The sequence below is a fragment of the Gorilla gorilla genome, chromosome 12, assembly GCF_029281585.2.
Source record: "Gorilla gorilla gorilla isolate KB3781 chromosome 12, NHGRI_mGorGor1-v2.1_pri, whole genome shotgun sequence".
Lineage (NCBI taxonomy): Eukaryota > Metazoa > Chordata > Mammalia > Primates > Hominidae > Gorilla > Gorilla gorilla.
Window position 1 is genome coordinate 24,336,097 of NC_073236.2, and position 19,788 is coordinate 24,355,884.

At 42.6% G+C, this 19,788-nt stretch overlaps 1 protein-coding gene across 1 annotated transcript in view; it reads left to right on the top strand.

The window, feature by feature from the left end:
• The first annotated feature begins 530 nt into the window (after nt 1-530).
• The window catches only part of LOC134756757 (inactive serine/threonine-protein kinase TEX14-like), a 59,836-nt gene continuing 40,578 nt past the window's right edge, over nt 531-19,788 (top strand). Inside the window, exon 1 of the mRNA XM_063695496.1 lies at nt 531-855. The gene's annotated coding sequence lies outside the window, so the exon portion shown is untranslated. The remainder of the gene's footprint in view (nt 856-19,788) is intronic.

Sequence of the window (19,788 nt, forward strand, 5' to 3'; positions counted from 1 at the left end):
TTTTTTCCCTTCGGCCCTAACTACCCTCTTTACTCCCCTCTACCTATCCCAAAAGTGTTTTCCTTCTCCTACCGCTTCAGCCGCGCTGCTATCTCTCCATCACTGCCAACAACCGCAGTGAGGCGAGCCGCGCTCCCACGGCTACAGCCTCCAGCATATGGCCACCGAATCCTGATTCCTAGTCCTCTCCGTTGGGCAGCGAGCAACTCGACACGAAGATACGGAAACCTGAAAAAACGTGATGGCGCTTCAGCATCATTTATATACTGCGGTAATGCCCACGGAGGTTCCTGGACTGCATGCCTTGATTGGATGAGAAAAAAACCTCCAGGCTTACTCTGATTGGACTTTATGATCATGTTCTGATTGGATGAGAGCAAGTCTTAACACAACCAATCACAGCATGAAAATAAAGTCCAATCAGAGTAGGCCTAGAGGTTTTTTTCTCGTCCAATCAGAACATGTAGTCCAGGAACTGCATTTGCATAACCTCATATATAAAGCATGGTGAGGTGGCGTCAGGTCATTTCAGGCTCTTCTGTGTTGAGCGGAGGAGCAGCTCTGTGCCCAGCTTAGAGGACTGGAAGAGGCCGCAACCTTCCGCCTGCTGGATGGAGGGTGGAGGATGGATGGAGCCTGGAGCCTGGGTCACTACCTCGGTGCGGTTGGTGGTGGCGACAGAGCAGCAGGAGAGCGGTCGGCAGCAGGAGCTTCTCCTGCCAGGCTGGAGGACTAGAAGGAAGAGGCACTGCCACATGCTGGAGACTGGAACCTGTGCCACCATGGCTCGCCTCGCTGTGGTTGGTGGTGACGTCAGAGACTGCAGCTCAGCCACAGTGGTAGAAAAGTGATGGGGTAGGTGAGTTTTCCGGGCCTGCCTTGTGTGCCTCTGGGGGCAAGGGTTGGGTGTCCTATTGGGGTTCACTGCTGGAGACTACCATGCCTGTGGCAGTGGGTCTGGTTGGGGACACTCTCCAGGGTTGCATTGCTGGTGGTGGGGCAGGTTGCCTGGCTATCTGGGGCTATACTGCCTGTGGTGGCAGGGCTGGTGGGGGGAGGCAGATTGTGTACACTAGCTTGTATTGCTGGTGGCTGGGGAAGGATTAGGGGTGCTATTTTCTGCTGCGCTGCCCGCAGCAGGGAGTGGGTTGGGTGGAGTTATCCGGGGCTACAATGCTGGCGGGGAGGGGTGGTTTAGGGGCGTTGTTGGGTGCTACACTGTCTGTGACTGGAGGGGTGCACCATTAGGAGCTGAACTGCCTGTGGCTGGGTCAGATTTTGGACACTATTGGGTGGTATGCTCCCTGAGGTGTGGGGGGAGTGCTTTTGTGGGGGGGTATTGGGGTTACATTGCCTGAAACTGTAGGGTGTGTTGGATGTGTTATCCGGGGGCTACACTGCTAGTGGCAGGGGGCAGATTAGGGGTGCCATGGGGGCTACACTGCCAGTGGCATTGGCGAACTGATGAGGTGGCAGCGGCAGTGACAGCAGTGGCCTCCTTCTTCTCGTAGCTTCCAAGTAAGGTATCGTTTTCCTCTTCTCGGACTCCAGATTCTAGAAGGCGATTTTCTCCCGCTCGAGCTGGATTGCATGGTAGGGCCTCCACACCCACTGTGGTTTCCCAGCCTGCCCTCATGCTTTGTGTTGTGAAGACCACCTGGGACTACAGGGCAGGGAGTAGTAGGCACCATGGCGGAAGTGGGAGACAGGGCACTGTGGGTGGAGGTGTCAGGAATGGGGACCAGCCCTTTGGTGGGGAGGGCTGGCTGGGTCTGAGTTTCTCCTACGCAGGCTCCCAGAGGAGGGCAGCCTTGGTGGGCCCAGCAATTCCTGGCCAGCTGGACTTGGCCAGGGGCCGGTTTCGGTGAAGGCACTCACTCCCACCCCAGGCCCCAGTTCCTGGCCAGCTTTTGCCAGAAGGAGAGGTTGGACTTTGGAAGGTGGGTGTGAGTGCCTTCAATGAAACTGATCCCTGACACCCAGTCACCAGCATAATGAGGTGAGGCTCTAATGGTTCCAATCCCTGAGTCCCGTTTTGGGCTTTTCTGGCTTTGCTTGCCCAGCTGCTCCAAGCCACTCTGAAGGAGGAGAAGGAGTCGCCGCCTGTGGTACGGTCGAGCAGATGACGTGGCTCTGCAGTTTGCCTCATGCAGTTAGTGGTGGAGATGGAGACCACAGCTCGAATGGAGCAGTAGGAGGGCACCCACGGGGGCCTGCTGGTAGCAGCCTGGTAGGGTGGGCTGGTATGATGAGGGGGACTGGTTGTATTGGCATTGGCGCTAGTGGTGGTAGCAGTAGGAAGTCTGGGGGCCGGGAAGGGGAGTAGGAGCACTGCAGGGCCCATCCCGTTCTGGGGTGGGGAGGAACCTGTGGGTGCTGTAACGAAGGTCTCGGTGGCAGTGGTGGTGGTACACCTAGGGCAAAGAGGAGTCCTCCCCCTTCTCCTGCAATCTCTGGAGTGTGCCCTCCTCCTGCTGGTGCCTGAGCTAGGCATGAGTGGCAGCATTATCTCATTCTTAACAAAATTTAGTGACTATTTGTGTATCCTTTTGCTTGTTTTTTGTTGTGATACTCTTGCAGTTACTCAAATTTTATGAATCGAGGAGGGGATAAAAAGTATTATATGATAGGCCTTCTAATTCCCACACGTGTTCTTCTTCCTTTCTTCCATTGTGTATTTTCTGCTCATTTTCTTCTTCCTCTTCATTTTCTTTTGCTACTGCTTCTATTTCATGTTTGTATTCTTGTTTCTCCTCCTGCTTTTGTATTCTTATGCCAAGCAATGGCCTTAACCAGCCAAAACTGAGTTAAAAATAAAATACTTGTCACTGTTGTGTTTTTTAAATAACTGATCCCTTACTATGTTTTAGAGATGAGGAAAAAAAATCAGTTGTATAATTAGTTACTTGAATAGCTATGCTTTCATAATTGTGTTAACCCATTTATGCCTAGTGTTCCATGCTAAGCATGTGGAATTACTTATATCCTACTGTTAAATGTCATCGAAAAGGTCTGATTTTTCACTTATGCAAAAATTCAAAAAATTGCAACCTCTGGCATAAATGGACTAATGCGTTGTGTTATTCAAGGAATCAAAAAATGAAGCATCACATAAAATATTGGTAACAGCCATTTCATCTCTCTCACATTTTTTTCTGGAGCTATGCAAGAGTCACAGGCGTAATAAGTTCTAATTTATGAGATGATTAAGTGAACCATATTCCCTTCATTTTTTTTTCTGCCACCATTTTCAAGAGTATTGTCATCTGCATGAGCAAAGGGTTCATCACCACATCTTTGCAAGAGGAAAAAGAAGAGGGGAGAATCATGTGTATAATGTTGTAAGGCAAACATTCACAACCAAAAACAAGGTTTTATTAACTTTCACCTTTAAAGACCTGCAGTGTTTAGCCCTCTTTGATTCCTAGTATTATTACCTTTGGTATGAACTCTTTCATTAAACTGATCACTCTAGAAGTTTATGCATTTTGTATGATTTTTCAAGCCAACAGAAATATGTAATGCCTATAATTCTGACACTTTAGTTATTTTTAAGGCTATGAGCATGTAAGATACTGTTGGTATATGGAAGAATATGTATAAATACCACTAGGTAGCTTATTTTGAAGAGATAGTATCTAAGTTTTTGTCCAGAGTAGATTGGTTGCAGTTTCTTAGGTGTGTTTCTTAATATGTTGCCTCAATGTTATAAAGCATGTAGAAATTTGAATACAGTTTAACTTCATATAGTCCTTTGTTTATAGATTTAATATTTCTAAAGACTAAAGACATCACAGCTCCCTTTAAAATTCATTAATATTAATAACATTTTAGAAATATAGGGTTAGAATCCAACAAATTCAGAGGAAAATTGTTAAATTATATACCTGTAGAGCAGGAATGAAACCCAGGTTCTAAGCTCTAAGGGGGCCATGAGGTACCATACAGGTTCTTCAGTGACTGGGCATAGATTCAGCAAAATTACAGGATGGTTAAGAGAGTGAGCTGTGGAGCCCACCTCTATGTAACATGAATTTTTAAACTGCATGGTGCCTCACTTTATCCATCTTTACAGTGGGTACTGCAGTAAGTTTTTCTGCTCAGTTGTCTGTCATGTTGCCACTGTTCCCTAGTCTGTCTTGTTGCCACTCAGTGCCCACATGACAGGACCTAAGGTAATTTCTGACAGCATGGGACTCCTTGAAGAAAAACAGAAGGTCTACAAAACCCATTTTAGGAGAAACCTCTGTTGTCCTCATGGAACCCCAAGAACTTCAGGCAGACAGGTCTCTCTCAAAATCTAAGGCTCTCCTCTGTTTTGCTTTGTGTTATCTGACCTTTTAGGCTTGGGTGGGCACCAGAAATCAGTCAGGGAGAGAGATCTAAAGAAAGTTGTGGATATGAAGATGTATTTATAGTAAGAAAAGTTATGAAGGAAAGAAATGTTATATGAGAGAGGATCTTGTATGGCAAATTTTTGTCCTAAAGTAGAATGACTAATTATGAAAGAGGGAAATACAGGAAAAGGCAGAAAGTTCATGTCATAGATGGTCTGTGGAAGTTGTGTTAGGGTTCATAAAATGAGAAAGAAAAACTTATACAACTGCTAGATCTTTTCCTGTCTAGAAGTGTTGTGTATGTGATGTATATATAAAGGAGCCCTAATTACTTGGCTTAGAAGAAAAGGAAGGCTCTTAAATATTTTGTCAGAAAAATAGAATCTCTATTGCCTTTTATTTCACATGAATTTAGTAATCTTTGGGAAATAAAGACAGTGTTAAAATAATTTTGTAGTAGAGACAGCATTTCTCCGTATTGGTCAGGCTGGTCTTGAACTCCCGACCTCAGGTGATCCACCCGCCTCGGCCTCCCAAAGTGGTGGGATTACAGGCATGAGCCACCGCACCCGGCCTCCAAATAGGTTAAATTATTTTATAAATTAGCTGTTGTTTGTTTTGCCTACTTTCAGACTTGTGTATTTTTTTTAAGTATAAAGATTTTCAATTGTTATATTAATATAAAAGCTTAGAAAAATAGCCCAAATATGAATTTTTTTTTGACAGTCTCTCTCTGTTGCCCAGGCTGGAGTGCAGTGGCACAATCTCAGCTCACTGCAACCTCCACTTCCCAGGTTCAAGCAATTCTCGTGCTCAGCCTCCCAAGTGGCTGGGATTACAGGCATATGCCACCATGCCTGGCTAATTTTTGTATTTTTAGTAGAGACGGAGTTTCATCATATGGGCCAGGCTGATCTCAAACTCCTGGCCTCAAGTGATCTGCCCTCCTTGGCCTCCCAAGGTGTTGGGATTACAGGCATGAGCCATCACACTTGGCCGACTGTATTCTTTATGAATTTTTTTACATCAAAAAGCTCATTTGTAGTATCCATTTTCTGTATGTATTCATGCTACAACATTTATTTTGTTTTATTTTAACTTTTTAAAAATAGAGATGGGGTCTGATTTTTTTGCCCAGCCTGGTCTTGAATTCTGGGCTCAAGTAATCCTCCCACCATGGCCTCCCAAAGTGCTGGGATTACAGGCATGAGCCACCATGCCCTGCCTATAAAATGTATTGTAAAGGAAAAGGCATATTTTTATTAAGCTGATAATCTTTACATAAATACTGAAGCATGGCATATTTCTTTATTGTACTTGGGCTATTTTGTGTTGCATTAAGAATTTTTTGTTTGTTTTTTCTTCTTACTATGCTTGTTTCTGGAATATTCCTTTCCTCTCTTATCTTCCAAACTCTACTACATCTAACTTTATCCTATTTTTCAAGGGTTTGATCACATATTACATCATCCAGGAAGTGTCTCTCCTATTCCCTCTTCTCCAAAATGTATATTTTTTTTTTCTGGAAACTCTTGATCCTTTGCCTCTAGACCACAAGCCCTTTGTAGGCATGTCTGTATCTGAGTTTTTAAATTTTGTTTTCCTCTTTTCTCACTCCCAGAATAACACCCTGTGCCAAGGAGTAGTAGACACTTGTTGAATGCATAAAAGAGCTTAGCAGCTAGAGTTAGTGTGGATGCTGTAGAAGCTGTCTGATACACATATGGCAGTTTGATGCTGAATAGTTTTTGGAAATTAAAAAACAGGTAGAAATTTCACCAATGTCATTGACTAACATAGCTGTAATTAGTAAATTATCAAAATATTTCTTTTTTTTTTCTTTTTTACAGACAGAGTCTCTCTCTGTTGCCCAGGCTGGAGTGTGGTGGTGTGATCATAGTTCAATGCAGCGTCTGAGTCCTGGGCTCACACGGTCCTCCTGAGTAGCTGGGACTACAGGTGTGTGCCACCACACCTGGTCAATTTCTTTTATTTTGTAGAAACAGGGTCTCATTATGTTACCCAGGCTGACCTCAAATTGCTGGGCTCAAGTGATCCTCCCACCTTGGCCTCCTGAAGTGCTGGGATTATAGGTGTGGGCCACTGAGCCCAGTTAAAAGCATTTCTTTAAAAAAGAAAAAAAAAATTCTGTTTGTTGCGATTTGGGGGATGAAGAGAAAGTAAATATGGGATTGGTTCATCCTAGACAGCACTCATGGATCTAGATAATATTAGAATGAAATAATGTTTTAATTTACATATGCAGGGAATTTTGGAGTAGTTTCAATCCTAGGAAAAAACTGGGACTTAGAAATATGGGAAGGTTGGCTGGCACAGTGGCTCATGCCTGTAATCCCAGCACTTAGGGAGGCCAAGGCAGGCGGATCACGAGGTCAAGAGATCGAGACCATTCTGGCCAACATGGTGAAACCCCGTCTCTACTAAAAATACAAAAAAAAAAAAAAAAGCTAGCTGTGCATGGTGGCACGAGCCTATAGTCCCAGCTACTGGGGAGGATGAGGCAGAAGAATCGCTTAAACCCGGGAGGTAGAGGTTGCAGTGAACAGAGATTGTGCCACTGCATTCCAGCCTGGTGACAGAGCGAGACTGTATCTCAAAAAAAAAAAAAAAAAAAGAAATATGGAACAGTTGGTTGATTATAATAGAATTTAGGACTCCCTTTGAAAGAATAGTAACAACTAGTTTTATGTAAAAAAATTAAATTCTTAAGTAGATTGGTCAGGAGTAAAGGAAAAGTCAAGATTCCCAACTTATTTGGATTTCTTTCCCCCATTACAGTGTATTCGAGGAACAAAATTTGGGCTGTTTGGCTGTTTTTATTCTTTGTTATACACAAATAAACTGATATCAAAACCAAATATATTGAGGTTACATTTTTCTTTTCTTTCTTTCTTTTTTTTTGAGACGGAATCTCGCTCTCACCCAGGCTGGAGTGCAGTGGCATGGTCTTGGCTCACTGCAAGCACCACCTCCCAGGTTCACGCCATTCTCCTGCCTCATCCTCCAGAGTAGCTGGGACTACAGGTGCCCGCAACCATGCCCGGCTATTTTTTTATATTTTTAGTAGAGACAGGGTTTCACCGTGTTAGCCAGGACGGTCTCGATCTGCTGATCTCGTGATCTGCCTGCCTCGGCCTCCCAGAGTGCTGGGATTACAGGAGTGAGCCACCGCACCCGGTGAAGCTTCCATTTTTCTAGGAAAATTTGACTCAGATTTATGAGAGTCGCCTTTATGCTCATAGATTGCCCCTTTACCCCATACTTGGTTGAACTGACAGACATTCTTCTTGCCATTATCACTGTCATACACTGTTCACATTCAGAGTAATTTGTTTTGGCAATTCATTTCACTTGGCAATAACATGGAGATTTATGTAATTTTGAAAATGTTTAAGTAGTCATCATCATGACTTTGAGTTTCTGTTCAAAGATGTTTAACTTTGCGTTACTTTTAATATTTTTAAATTCATTTTTGATTACAATAACTTTTATGTATTTGGAGGTATTTGGAATGAAATCAAAACTTGTGCTATCTAGGAGTTATAACCTAAAATATGCAGAACGTATATATACCTGATGTAGGAGTATATACATTCTGTTGGGGGAGAAAGAAGTTACTTTATATTCACACAAAATCATTTTAATGCATGAAGGAGGATATGCTTTTTTAAAATCTTGTCTTTCACTAATTATAAGTAATACATTATTTTTTATATATACTGAAATTGAAAGAACCACTTCCTGGACATAATCTACTGAGTTTGTTGCATATTCTTCCAGTTTTTTTTCTGTGTTTGTATAATTTTCTATATTATGGGATCATAACATACTATTATTTTCTATACTACTTTTGCAAGTTTGTCTATTTCAGAGTTACCTCTATCAATCATTAACAGCAACTTAATATCCCATTTCTAGTAGATGAAAATACCATAATTTGCCAGGCACGGTGACTCACACCTGTTGTCCCAGTACTTTGGGAGGCCGAGGTGGCTGGGTCACCGGAGGTCAGGAAGGAATTGAAGACCAGCCTGGCCAACATGGTACAACCCCATCTCTACTAAAAATACAAAAATTAGCCAGGCATGGTGGCATGTGCCTGTAATCCCAGCTACTTCGGAGGCTGAGGCAGGAGAATCACTTGAAACTGGGAGATGGAGGTTGCAGTGTGCCATGCCACTGGACTCCAGCCTAGGCGACAGAGTGAGACTCTGTTTCAAACAAAAAAGAGAAAATACCATAATTTGCTTAATCAACTTATGGTCACTGGATTTTTTTTTTTGCCAGAAAAACAAAGCTGTAAACAACTGTGTGTGTGTGTGTGTGTATGAATATTTATGCACATGTACATATGTACATGTATTTTGTGTACTTGTACAAGCAACTTTGTAGGATAGATTCCTAGAAGTGGAGTTGCTGAAATCAAAAGATGTGAATAATGTAGATATGGATAGATATTTGTACATTTTCCTTCCAAAAGGTTGTTGTACCAATTTGTAAAGCTACCAATAGTATTCACGTATGCCCCATACCCTGGCCAATACTAAATATTACAGTTTAAAACATTTTGACAATTTAGGAACTGAAAAAATGTGATTCTGATTGGTCTTTTATCAATCACTATTGAGGCTGAACATTTTTTAATATGGAGAGAGTTGTATTCCTTTCTTTCTTTCTTTCTTTCTTTTTTTTTTTTTTTTGAGACAGAGTATTGGTCTTGTTGCCCAGGCTAGAGTACATGGAGTGCAATGGCTTGATCTCAGCTCACCGCAACTTCTGCGTCCTGGGTTCAAGCAATTCTCCTGCCTCATCCTCCCTAGTAGCTGGGACTGTAGTCATGCACCACCACTCCCGGCTAATTTTATATTTTTAGTAGAGATGGGGTTTCTCCATGTTGGCCAGGCTGGTCTTGAACTCTCGACCTCAGGTGATCTGCCTGCGTTGGCCTCCGAAAGTGTTGGGATTACAGACATGAGCCACCACACCTGGCCTTTTTTTTGTTTTGTTTTTTTTTTTTAGACAGAGACTTGCTCTTGTTGCCCAGGCTGGAGTGCAATGGCACGATCTCGGCTCACTGCAACCTCCCCCTCCCATGTTCAAGCAATTCTCCTGCCTCAGCCTCCCAAGTAGCTGGGATTACAGGAATCTGCCACCACGCCCAGCTAATTCATGTATTTAGTAGAGATGGGATTTCACCATGTTAGGCTGGTCTTGTACTCCTGACCCCAGGTGATCCACCCACCTCAGCCTCCCGAAGTGCTGGGATTACAGGTGTGCGTCACTGCGCCTGGCCATATGTCTTTTATAAATTGCCTACTTTTGTTCTTTGTTTATTTTCTGGTGGGGTTACTGGTCTTTAACAGGTTAAAAGTTCACTACATATTCACTTTTTTCTTTCTTTCTTTTTTTTTTTTTTTTTTTGAGACACAGTTTTGCTCTTGTTGCCCAGGCTGGAGTGCAATGGTGTGATTTCAGCTCACCTCAACCTCTGCCTCCTGGGTTCAAGTGATTCTCCTGTCTCAGCCTCCTGAGCAGCTGGGATTACAGACCTGAGCCACCATGCCTGGCTAATTTTGTATTTTTATGAGACATGGGGTTTCTCCATTTTGGTCAGGCTGGTCTGAAACTCCCGACTTCAGGTGATCCGCCCGCCTGGGCCTCCCAAAGTGTTGGGATTACAGGCGTGAGCCAACGCGACTGGCCTTATTCACTTTTTTCGTATGTGTGCACATATCCCCCTAGCTATTCTTTTTTAATGTTATGTAGTCAGATAAATCCAAACCCAGCACTGTGCTGCTGTAGGACCTTGGGCACATTATTTAACCTCCGTACACCTTAATTTCCTTATTTGTACAATGGAGATAATGTAAATAGCATTAGGCATAGTGGCTGGCAGAAAGTAAGTAAATAATGAATGTTAGCTGTGACTCTTCTTAATTTATTGATGTGACTTTTGTGTTTTGTGCTCTACTTAAGACTTTCCTTGCTCCAAAATGTAAAATATTCACCTAGCTACTAAACTAGAAAAACAAAGTGAGGAACATTATATGCCTCTATGTGTCTTTGCTTTAAAGATGAAAAACAATGTATACATTTTTGCTTGTATATCACAGGATATATGATACTTGGAAACATTGGTTGTCATAGTAAGAAGAATGAGTGAGAGGAAGACTTTTTAACTGCATGCCTTTTTGTATTTTTAAAACAAAGAAGTCCCCAGATTGTATTTAATACTTCGATGGTTTCTTTTTTGTCTTTTCCTTCTCTTTTTAAAACTTCTAATTCTGTGATCCATCTGGAATTTATTTCTGGTATAAGAAGTGAGACATATTTTGGGGAATAAAATTGTGTGTGAATTCTACCTCAACTAGCTAGTTGTGTCAGCACCATTTAGTGAATAATCTGTTTTTTTGCCCCACTATTAGAATTGCAGCTTTTGTCATTTACTAAATGTGTTTGGGACTATTTCTGATTGGTCTTGTTATTTTGGTCTCTTGTGTATTACCATACACTTTAAATTACTATCATTTTATAATTTTAATACAGATGGGATTAGTTACCTGTTCGTTACTCTTTTTTTTCAGACTTTGACAATTCTGGTCTATGTGTTCTTCTAGATGAACTTTAGAATCATTCTGTGACATTCAAAAAGAAATCATAGAGATTTTTATTGAATACTGAATATTGATTGGGAATACTGAAATTGTAGGTGAAGTTTGGGGAAATTGACATCTTTATGTACTTTCTGTCCTGTGTTCTAATAGATTTTTATGTGTCTCAGTAGATTTTCAAACTTTGCTTCAAATAAGTCCTGTACAAATAAGTCTTGTGTATTTCTTGTTTATTTATTTTAAAAAACATTAGACCCATGAATGGGAGTTTGTTTGTTTATTTTATTCAACAAATATTATAGAGAATCAAACAGGTAGTTTTTATTCTAGTGAGAGAAGACAGAATGTACTCAAATAAAATGAAGTACGTAATCCATATCAGATTATGATAAACCTATAAAGGAACCAAAAGGGTGATGCCATTGAGAGTAACTAATGGGAGCTTACCTTATATGTAGGGTGGTTGGAAAGACTCTTCTGAGATGACATTTGAACTGAGATCTTAAGTTTGAGGAGGAGCTAGCCACCTGAATGAGCCAGGAGCAGCGTTCCTGGCAGAGAGTAAAGAAGGACAAAGGCCAAGCTAGGAAGGACCTGACAGAGAAGGGCTCCTGAAGAAACTGAAAGGAAACTCATGTTGCTGGGGCCTAGTGAGCAATCTGGAAAGTAAGCAGGCCAAATCAAGTAGGGCCTTGGGTCATCGTAAGTAGTTTAGAATTTATATGCAGTGCGTAGGAAATCCTTGGGGAATCTGAAGCAGGAGAGTGACGTGTTCTGATTTAAGGTTTAAAAAGAATACTTGGCTTTTTGAGTTGAGAAAGTATTGAAGTGGGAAGCCCAGTTAGGAGTTTTTGCAGCAAGAGGTAAGGAAGGTGGTAGTTAGATGGAGAGGCCAGGGAAGCTTCAGAGTCTGTGTGTGTGTGTGTGTGTGTGTGTGTGTGTGTGTGTGTGTGTGTGTGTGTGTGTGTGTGTGTGCGTGTGTAAGGAACAGCTAAACAACTTGCTGTTGGAGTGGGCGCTACTGAGAGCTAAGTCCTGCTAGCTGCTGCAGAGGCCGTGTACAGCAGAACAGAGCTGATCTTTGCCTTCACAGGCGTTTGATAGTTCTGTTTGTTTCTAAGGTGTGTACCAACATAAAGTAGGCTAAGAGCATTTGACTTTAACATTAATGGAGCTCGGGGGTGTTGAGGGGGATGCAGCAAAAAACAGAGTCTGTTAATAACCCTTGTTTTATATTGCTTAATATCCTGTAGTCTCTGTTAGTGGGTCAAAGGGGAGGAAGCAGCAGATGATCTTTAAGGTATCTGTCTTTGAGTTAGAAAAACATAGCTTGAGGAAGTTATGTAGCTTCCCTATAGCCTTAGAGCTAATAGTGGAACCAGACTTTTAGGTGAGCTCATGCACACAGTAAGTCTTAGCACACTGCCTTATCTAGAGCTCAATAAATGGTAACTCTTTTAGTAATATCCACTTAGATATTGTTATATCTATTAATTCAGGCCAAATATCTACATTAAAATTTTTCTTATCTCAATTTCTTTGTTCTTCTTTTGTGTTAATCAAGGAGGGAATTGGCATGTAGTCATCCATTTTGCTTGTGAAATATATTTGTTCTTTTTTTGTTTGTTTGTGTGTTTTGAGATGAAATCTTGCTCTGTCATCCAGCCTGTAGAGCAGGGGTGCATTTTCGGCTCTCTGCAACCTCTGCCTCCCAGGTTCACATGATTCTTGTGCTTCAGCTTCCTGAGTAGCTGGGATTACAGGTGTGCACCACCACGCCTGGCTAATTTTTTGTATTTTTTTTTGTTTTTTGAGATGGAGTCTCACCCTGCCACCCAGGCTGGAATGCAGTGGTGTGATCTCTGCTCACTGCAACCTGGGTCCAAGCGAATCTCCTGCCTCAGCCTCCCAAATAGCTGGGATTACAGGTGCACACCACTATGACTGGCTAATTTTTGTATTTTTAGTAGAGATGGGGTTTCACATGTTGGTCAAGCTGGTCTTGAACTCTTGACCTCGTGATCCTCCCGCCTCAGCCTCCCAAAGTGCTGGGATGATAGGTGTGAGCCACCATGCCCAGCCATATTTTTTGTATTTTTAATAGAGACAAGGTTTCACCAGGTTGGCCAGACTGGTCTTGAACTCCTGACCACAAGTGATCCACCTTCTTCTGCTTCCCAAAGTGCTGGGATTAGAGACATGAGTCACCGCACTTGGCTGGTTTTGAAATATATTTTTCTTAGAAGTTGAGTGAGTGTTGTTCAGTTCAGAGAACTAGTTCAATGTAGTGCCAACATACCACAGAGTTCTCAGTTGAATATTGTTACATTGTACTGCTGTCTTGGGACAGCACTTTATGTAGAGGTAAAGTAGCATCATTCTTCTTTCATTTAAGAATTATGTATTTATTATTATTTTTTGAGATAGAGTCTTGTTCTGTTGCTCAGGCTGGAGTGCAGCGGCACGATCTTGTCTCACTGCAACCTCTACCTCCTGAGTTCCAGTGATTCTCATGCTCAGCCTCCTGAATGGCTGGGATTACAGACATGTGCCACCACGCCCAGTTAGTTTTTGTATTTTTAGCGTAGACGGGGTTTCGTCTTTTTGTCCAAGCTGGTCTCAAACTCCTGGCTTCTAGTGATCCACTTGCCTCGGCCTCCCAAAGTGCTGGGATTGCAGGCATGAGCCACTGTGCCTGGCCAGAATTACTTACTGAATATGTGTACCCATAGATTTATCAAATAATTATATCCTTATTAAAATTTTTCTTTCAATATCATATTTTATAAGAGGTAGGATAGGTTAACTAAAAAGCTTTTTCTTTAGCATTCATTTGTTTCTCTCTCTTTAAGTAAGATGTCATGATGTCAAAAGAGGCTGCAAATAAAATACCTTGTCAGTGACATTCCCCCAGATTAGATCTTAAACAAAAGGCTGAGAAGCAGTAGCTCTTTTTCCCCCCAAAGGGAAGAATGCTTTAGTTTATTTTACAGAAGAAAATTCATTGCAGTATAGCACCACTCTGGTCTTGTACAAATTACAGAATTCACTTAGATAATTTCTAGTCTTTCCTCTCCTGGATGGTGGACTCTGTAATACGTTTAGGAGGTCGGCTTTCTTTAAATTATCCCCAGGTTGGAGGATTTTAGGTGTCAGGATGCCCAGGGTGGTGGTCCTTCTTAGCCTTGTCTTAACTAACATACTTTTAGAATTGGTCTAGAGCTGGACAGCTTTGTGGGAACTGGAGTGACCTAATTTGCTTCAGTTTAATAACTAATATTTTAGCATTTAAATGTCATAGAGGCATTGCCCTATCCCATACTTTTGCATCAGGAGGTTTTATTATTTTATCAGTTAAAAATTGCATATTTTGTAGGATCCTTTTTCTGCTTTGGTGAAATGTAGGCTTCACCTCTATTGTGACGCTTGGTGGATTCATTCTTCCTCATCTGAAGTGGCATCTGCGGTCCTGTCACAGTGAAGTATATTTTTAGCATTTTTTTTTTCTTTGAGATGGAGTCTCACTCTGTTGTCAAGCTGGAGTGCAGTGGCATGACGCCAGCTCACTACAACCTCCGCTTCCCAGATTCAAGCGATTCCCCTGCCTCAGCCTCCTGAGTATCTGCGACTACAGGTGTGTGCCACCATGTTGGCCTAATTTTTTTTTTTTTTTTTTTTTTTGTATTTTAGTAGAGATAGAATTTCACCATGTTGGCCAGGATGGTCTTGATTTCATGACCTTGTGATCCATCAGCCTTGGCCTCCCAAAGTGCTGGGATAACAGGCGTGAGCCACTGTGCCCGGCCTTTTTTAGCTTTTTTTCCAAGGTAGCCTAGGCCACCTTGAACACCGTTGCGTAACACATTTTGGTTATGCAAAGGTTGTGGGCCAAAAGCCAGGAGTTCCTGCTGAGAGGAAAAATTGCTTGTTTTTTGGCAGGATAGTATTTGAAATTTTGTTGTTGCAAGATTTTCCTGTTGAGTAAATACGTGTGTGTTTATTTAACATGAGAAGATTTAAAAAGGAACTTAAATAGATCAATTTCATTTTGCAATATTGTATTACCTGTTGGCAATATGTAAGAGGCTAGTTCTGGGTTTATCTGTATAATTCAGTTAGAAGTGCTATTGTCTTTTATGACAGTGATGTATAATTATTACTATATTATTCTCATCCTAAGACATTATATGTCGATATGTAAGAGATGAGGAAGTTGCTCATAAAATCTTGATCGGATTTCTTAAACAATTCATAGAATTTTTTTAGTTCATGAGTCAACCATGTAACTACCCTGAGTTAATGAGTTTTGGTGCTAAGAACTGAAATTATAATTTGATACTGCCACTTAAGGTGCTCCCTTCCCCTTCAGTCTGAACTTTAGATTCCTTCATTTCAGTGGGTTTCAAATGTAAAGTATTCTGCCGAGGTATCTTAGTGAGCCAGGACTGGAGAAGGGTGGAGGGAGGGATGGGGAAAGGCAGGGGGAGCCTGAAAAGATGAATCCTAGGTCTCCCATTCTCACTAGATCAGAATGTTTCTCCATTGTAGCTTTTGTACATTTAGCTTTCATTTAAGACTTCTGAGGAAAACATTCTGGTTAAAAAACAAGATCTGAGCACTGTTGCCGTGTATCTCGTGGATAAGTTTTGAGGAAGGAAGTTGTAGTGGTCTCCAGGCTGCAGTTCATGTGAGGACAGGCAGGGCTTGCTTTGACCTGTAAATTTGTATGCCGGTAGGGGCTAATTTCCTGATTTTGCTAGGATTTTTTTTTTTTTTCCTTCTGTATTGGGCGAATAGTACTTTTAAATAAAACTGACTTTTTTGTTTTTTTTTTGAGATAATAAAGTTAAACTTCATTAAAGTCATACCACAAAACTAGGACAACAGGAAGGATTACTGAGATGAGGGAAAAAATGGAGAAGTCACTTAACTTGTGACTTTGAGTGACATTGTTTGTAATTGTTGAACTCAGGATTCACCACAGCTGAAAGTTAAACAATGTGCATTAAAAAATTGTACCTCATGGGTTTCTAATCATTTAGGCCACTGTTAGAAAAAAATGGGATGACCCTGAGTTAAAATCTTTTTTTATTTGCCTCTGCATTCCATTTATAGCTTTATTTATTTGGGATGTCTAAGTTGGGAGGAGAGAGCAGAGATAGATCACTTAAAGCATGTTTTAGGACAGCAGATCAGAATTAGTTGGAAAACTTTTACAAAATGCATGAACGTTCATATAGTGAAATACTCTTGTTTTTGGACAGAGTTTCATTCATGTTGCCCAGGCTGGACTGCAATGGCATGATCTCAGCTCACCGCAACCTCTGCCTCCCGGGTTCAAGCGATTCTCCTTCCTCAGCCTCTCGAGTAACTGGGATTGCAGGCATGTGCCACCATGCATGGCTAATTTTTGTATTTTTAGTAGAGACGGGGTTTCAGCATATTGGTCAGGCTGGTCTCGAACTCTCGACCTCAGGTGATCCACCTGCCTCAGCCTCCCAAGTAGCTGGGACTACAGGCACATGCCACCATGCCCCGCTAATTTGTGTAATTTTAGTAGAGACAGAGTTTCACCATATTGGTCAGGCTGGTCTCGAACTCCTGATCTCGGGTGCCTCCCAAAGTGCTGGGATGACAGGCATGAGCCACCATCCCCGGCCCCAAATACATATTTCACAATATCACAGAGACAGTGGTATAGTGCGTGGACTTTAGAACCAGACTGGTTTGTGACCTCTGGCAAATTGATCTCTCTCCATTTCTTCATCTACAAAAACAGTGATAATAATAGTTTCTTCTTGTTGTACAGTTGTGAGGATTAAGTGAATTAAAAGAAAGGTGCCTGGCACACATTATTGTTAATATCAGATATTACCTCCTAGGAGGCCCACAGGTTAGGTGACTGACCCATCTGGAGGCCCTGGGCTTATGAGGGTGGTATTAGGATGTCAACATTTGAATCCAGGTCTTTTAACCTTTTTGGTCATTCTTTGTACCATGTCATAGCTGCCTCTGGTCACTTCTTGTGGGACTGTCTTTAGTTACCTTTATAGCAGCCACAACATGGGTGCAATGCTGGCCTAAAATAATTATTTGTTGAATGAATAAGTGTTATTTTTTATTAGGAAGTCTCCAAAGGGCATGTTTGCTTAAGTTGTAGGGACAGAGGTTTTCACCTATTTTTCTTTCCTGCCACCTGTATCCCCTCAAGATTTGTTGCTCTGTGCCTTCGCCTAAGTGTTTTCTGATCCTTAGAGAAGCCCTTGGGGTGCGGAGGCTCACGCCAGTAATCCTAACACTTTGGGAGGCTGAGGTGGGTGGATCACCTGTGGTCGGGAGTTCAAGACCAGCCTGGGCAACATGGTGAAACCTGTCTCTACTAAAAATACAAAAATTAGCCAGGCATAGTGGCAGCTGCCTGTGATCCCAGCTACTGGGGAGGCTGAGGCAGGAGAATCGCTTGAACCTGCTGGAGGTTATGGTGAGGCTGGAGGTTATGGTGAGGCTGGAGGTTGTGGTGAGCCAAGATCACACCACTGCACTCCAGCCTGGGTGACAGAGACTCTGTCTCAAAAAAAAAAAAAAGAAAGAAAGAAAGAAAGAGAAGCCCTTGGTGGGCTGGGCACGGTGGCTCACGCCTGTAATCCCAGCACTTTTGGAGGCTGAGGCAGGTGGATCACTTGAGGTCAGGAGTTTGAGACCAGTCTGGCCAACATTGTGAAACCCCGTATCTATTACAAATACAAAAATTAGCTGGGCGTGGTGGTGCGTGCCTGTAATCGCAGCTACTCAGGAGGCTGAGCCGGAGAATCACTTGAACCTGGGAGGCAGAGGATGCAGTGGGCCAAGATCATGCCACTGTACTCCAGCATGGGCTACAGAGTGAGACTCTGTCTCAAAAAAAAAAAAAAAAAAAAAAAAGAGAAGCCCTTGGAGGCCTTGGTTGATTTAATTTTTTGCCTCCTGAGCCCTGGGAGGGGCTTCCCTTGACTGTAATTTCTTCTTGTCCATAACTATAACTTCTTGTCAGCCTGCTTCCATTGACTGTAATTTCTTCTTGTCAATAACTGTAAATAGTTTGAGATTTGATAAATTAGACTGCTACATGTGTATGGATGAGATTATTGGGGTCATAGATGAATGATGGTTTGTTACTCATAGCAACAGCAGTAGCCAGAATATCAGCATTTTTTCCTTTTACCTTTTTTTTTTTTTTGAGACAGAGTTTCACTTTGTCAACCCAGGCTGGAGTGCAATGTTGAGATCTCAGCTCACTGCAACTTTCACCTTCCAGGTTCCAGCAATTCTCCTCCCTCAGCCTCCCAAGTAGTTAGTATTACAGGCGCCTGCCACCACACCTGGCTACTTTTTGTAGTTTTAGTAAAGGCGGAGTTTTACCATGTTGGCCAGGCTGGTCTTGAACTCCTGACTTCAGGTGATCCAACTGCCTCGGCCTCCCAAAGTGCTGGGATTACAGGTGTGAGCCATCATGCCCGGCTGGAGACATTATTTTTATTATACTGGATGGTAAGCATGTATTCACTTTGCTATGAATGTAGATACTATCTGCCTTCCAAACTTCATTATACCAATATCTTCAAGGAGGTGCCCTGAACAGGTTAGTGCCTTGTCCCCATGACATGTGTAACTCTGAGAGATCCATGCAGAATTGTCCTTTTACTGTTCTCTGCTGCTCTTCTCTACTCTTAGGCTGGCTTGTGTTTGGCAGATAAGTGAACAAGGCACTGAAGATAAGGGAGATACATTGGGCAGTTCCTACCTTCTAGTGTAGGAGAGACAGTCTGGTAGAGGACACAGACATACCACAAATATTTGTAACACAGCAAGTCCTGAGTAGTAAGACATGTGAACCCCTCTAGTACTGCTCTCACCATGAACACTGTTTCTTTTTCTTTCTTTTTTTTTTTTTTATGTGAGACAGAGTCTCACTCTGTTGCCCAAGTTGGAGTGCAGTGGCACAATCTCAGCTCACTGCAACCTCCACCTCTCGGGTTCAAGCACACCTCCTGCCTCAGCCTCCTGAGTAGCTGGCATTACAGGCATGAGCCACCAAGCCCGGCTAATTTTTGTACTTTTATTAGAGACAGGGTTTCACCATGTTGGCCAGGCTGGTCTTGAACTCTTGGCCTCAAGTGATCCACCCATCTCAGCTTCCCAAAGTGCTGGGATTACAGGTGTGAGCCTCCACACCCCACCCAATTTCTTCTTACTAGATGTCTCAGGCTTTGATACTGTTGACTGATCCTTCTTTTTTGAAACTTTTAACCTTCCTTGTCACTGTGACCCATTTCTTCCAGGTTTTCCTCTAATCTCTGCCTACTTTTTGGCTTCTTTCCTTATTTGCTTTTTTATTTTTATTTTTTCCTGAGACAGAGTCTTGCTCTGTCACCAGGCTAGAGTGCAGTGGCATGATCTCAGCTCACTGCAACCTCTGCCTCCCGGGTTCAAGTGATTCTCCTGCCTCAGCCTCCTGAGTAGCTGGGACTACAGGCGTGTGCCACCATGCCCAGCTAATTTTTGTACTTTTTAGTAGAGACGAGGTTTCACCATGTTGGCTAGGCAGGTCTCGATCTCCCGACCTTGTGATTCACCCGCCTTGGCCTCTCAAAGTGCTGGGATTACAGGCGTGAGCCACTGCGCCCGGCCCCTGGATAATTTTTGTGTTTTTATAGTAGAGATGGGGTTTCTCCACATTGGCCAGGCTGGTCTCAAACTCCTGACCTCAAGTGATCTGCCCGGCCTCCCAAAGTGCTGGGATTACAGCTGTGAGCCACCATTTCCAGCCCTAGCTTGCCTCA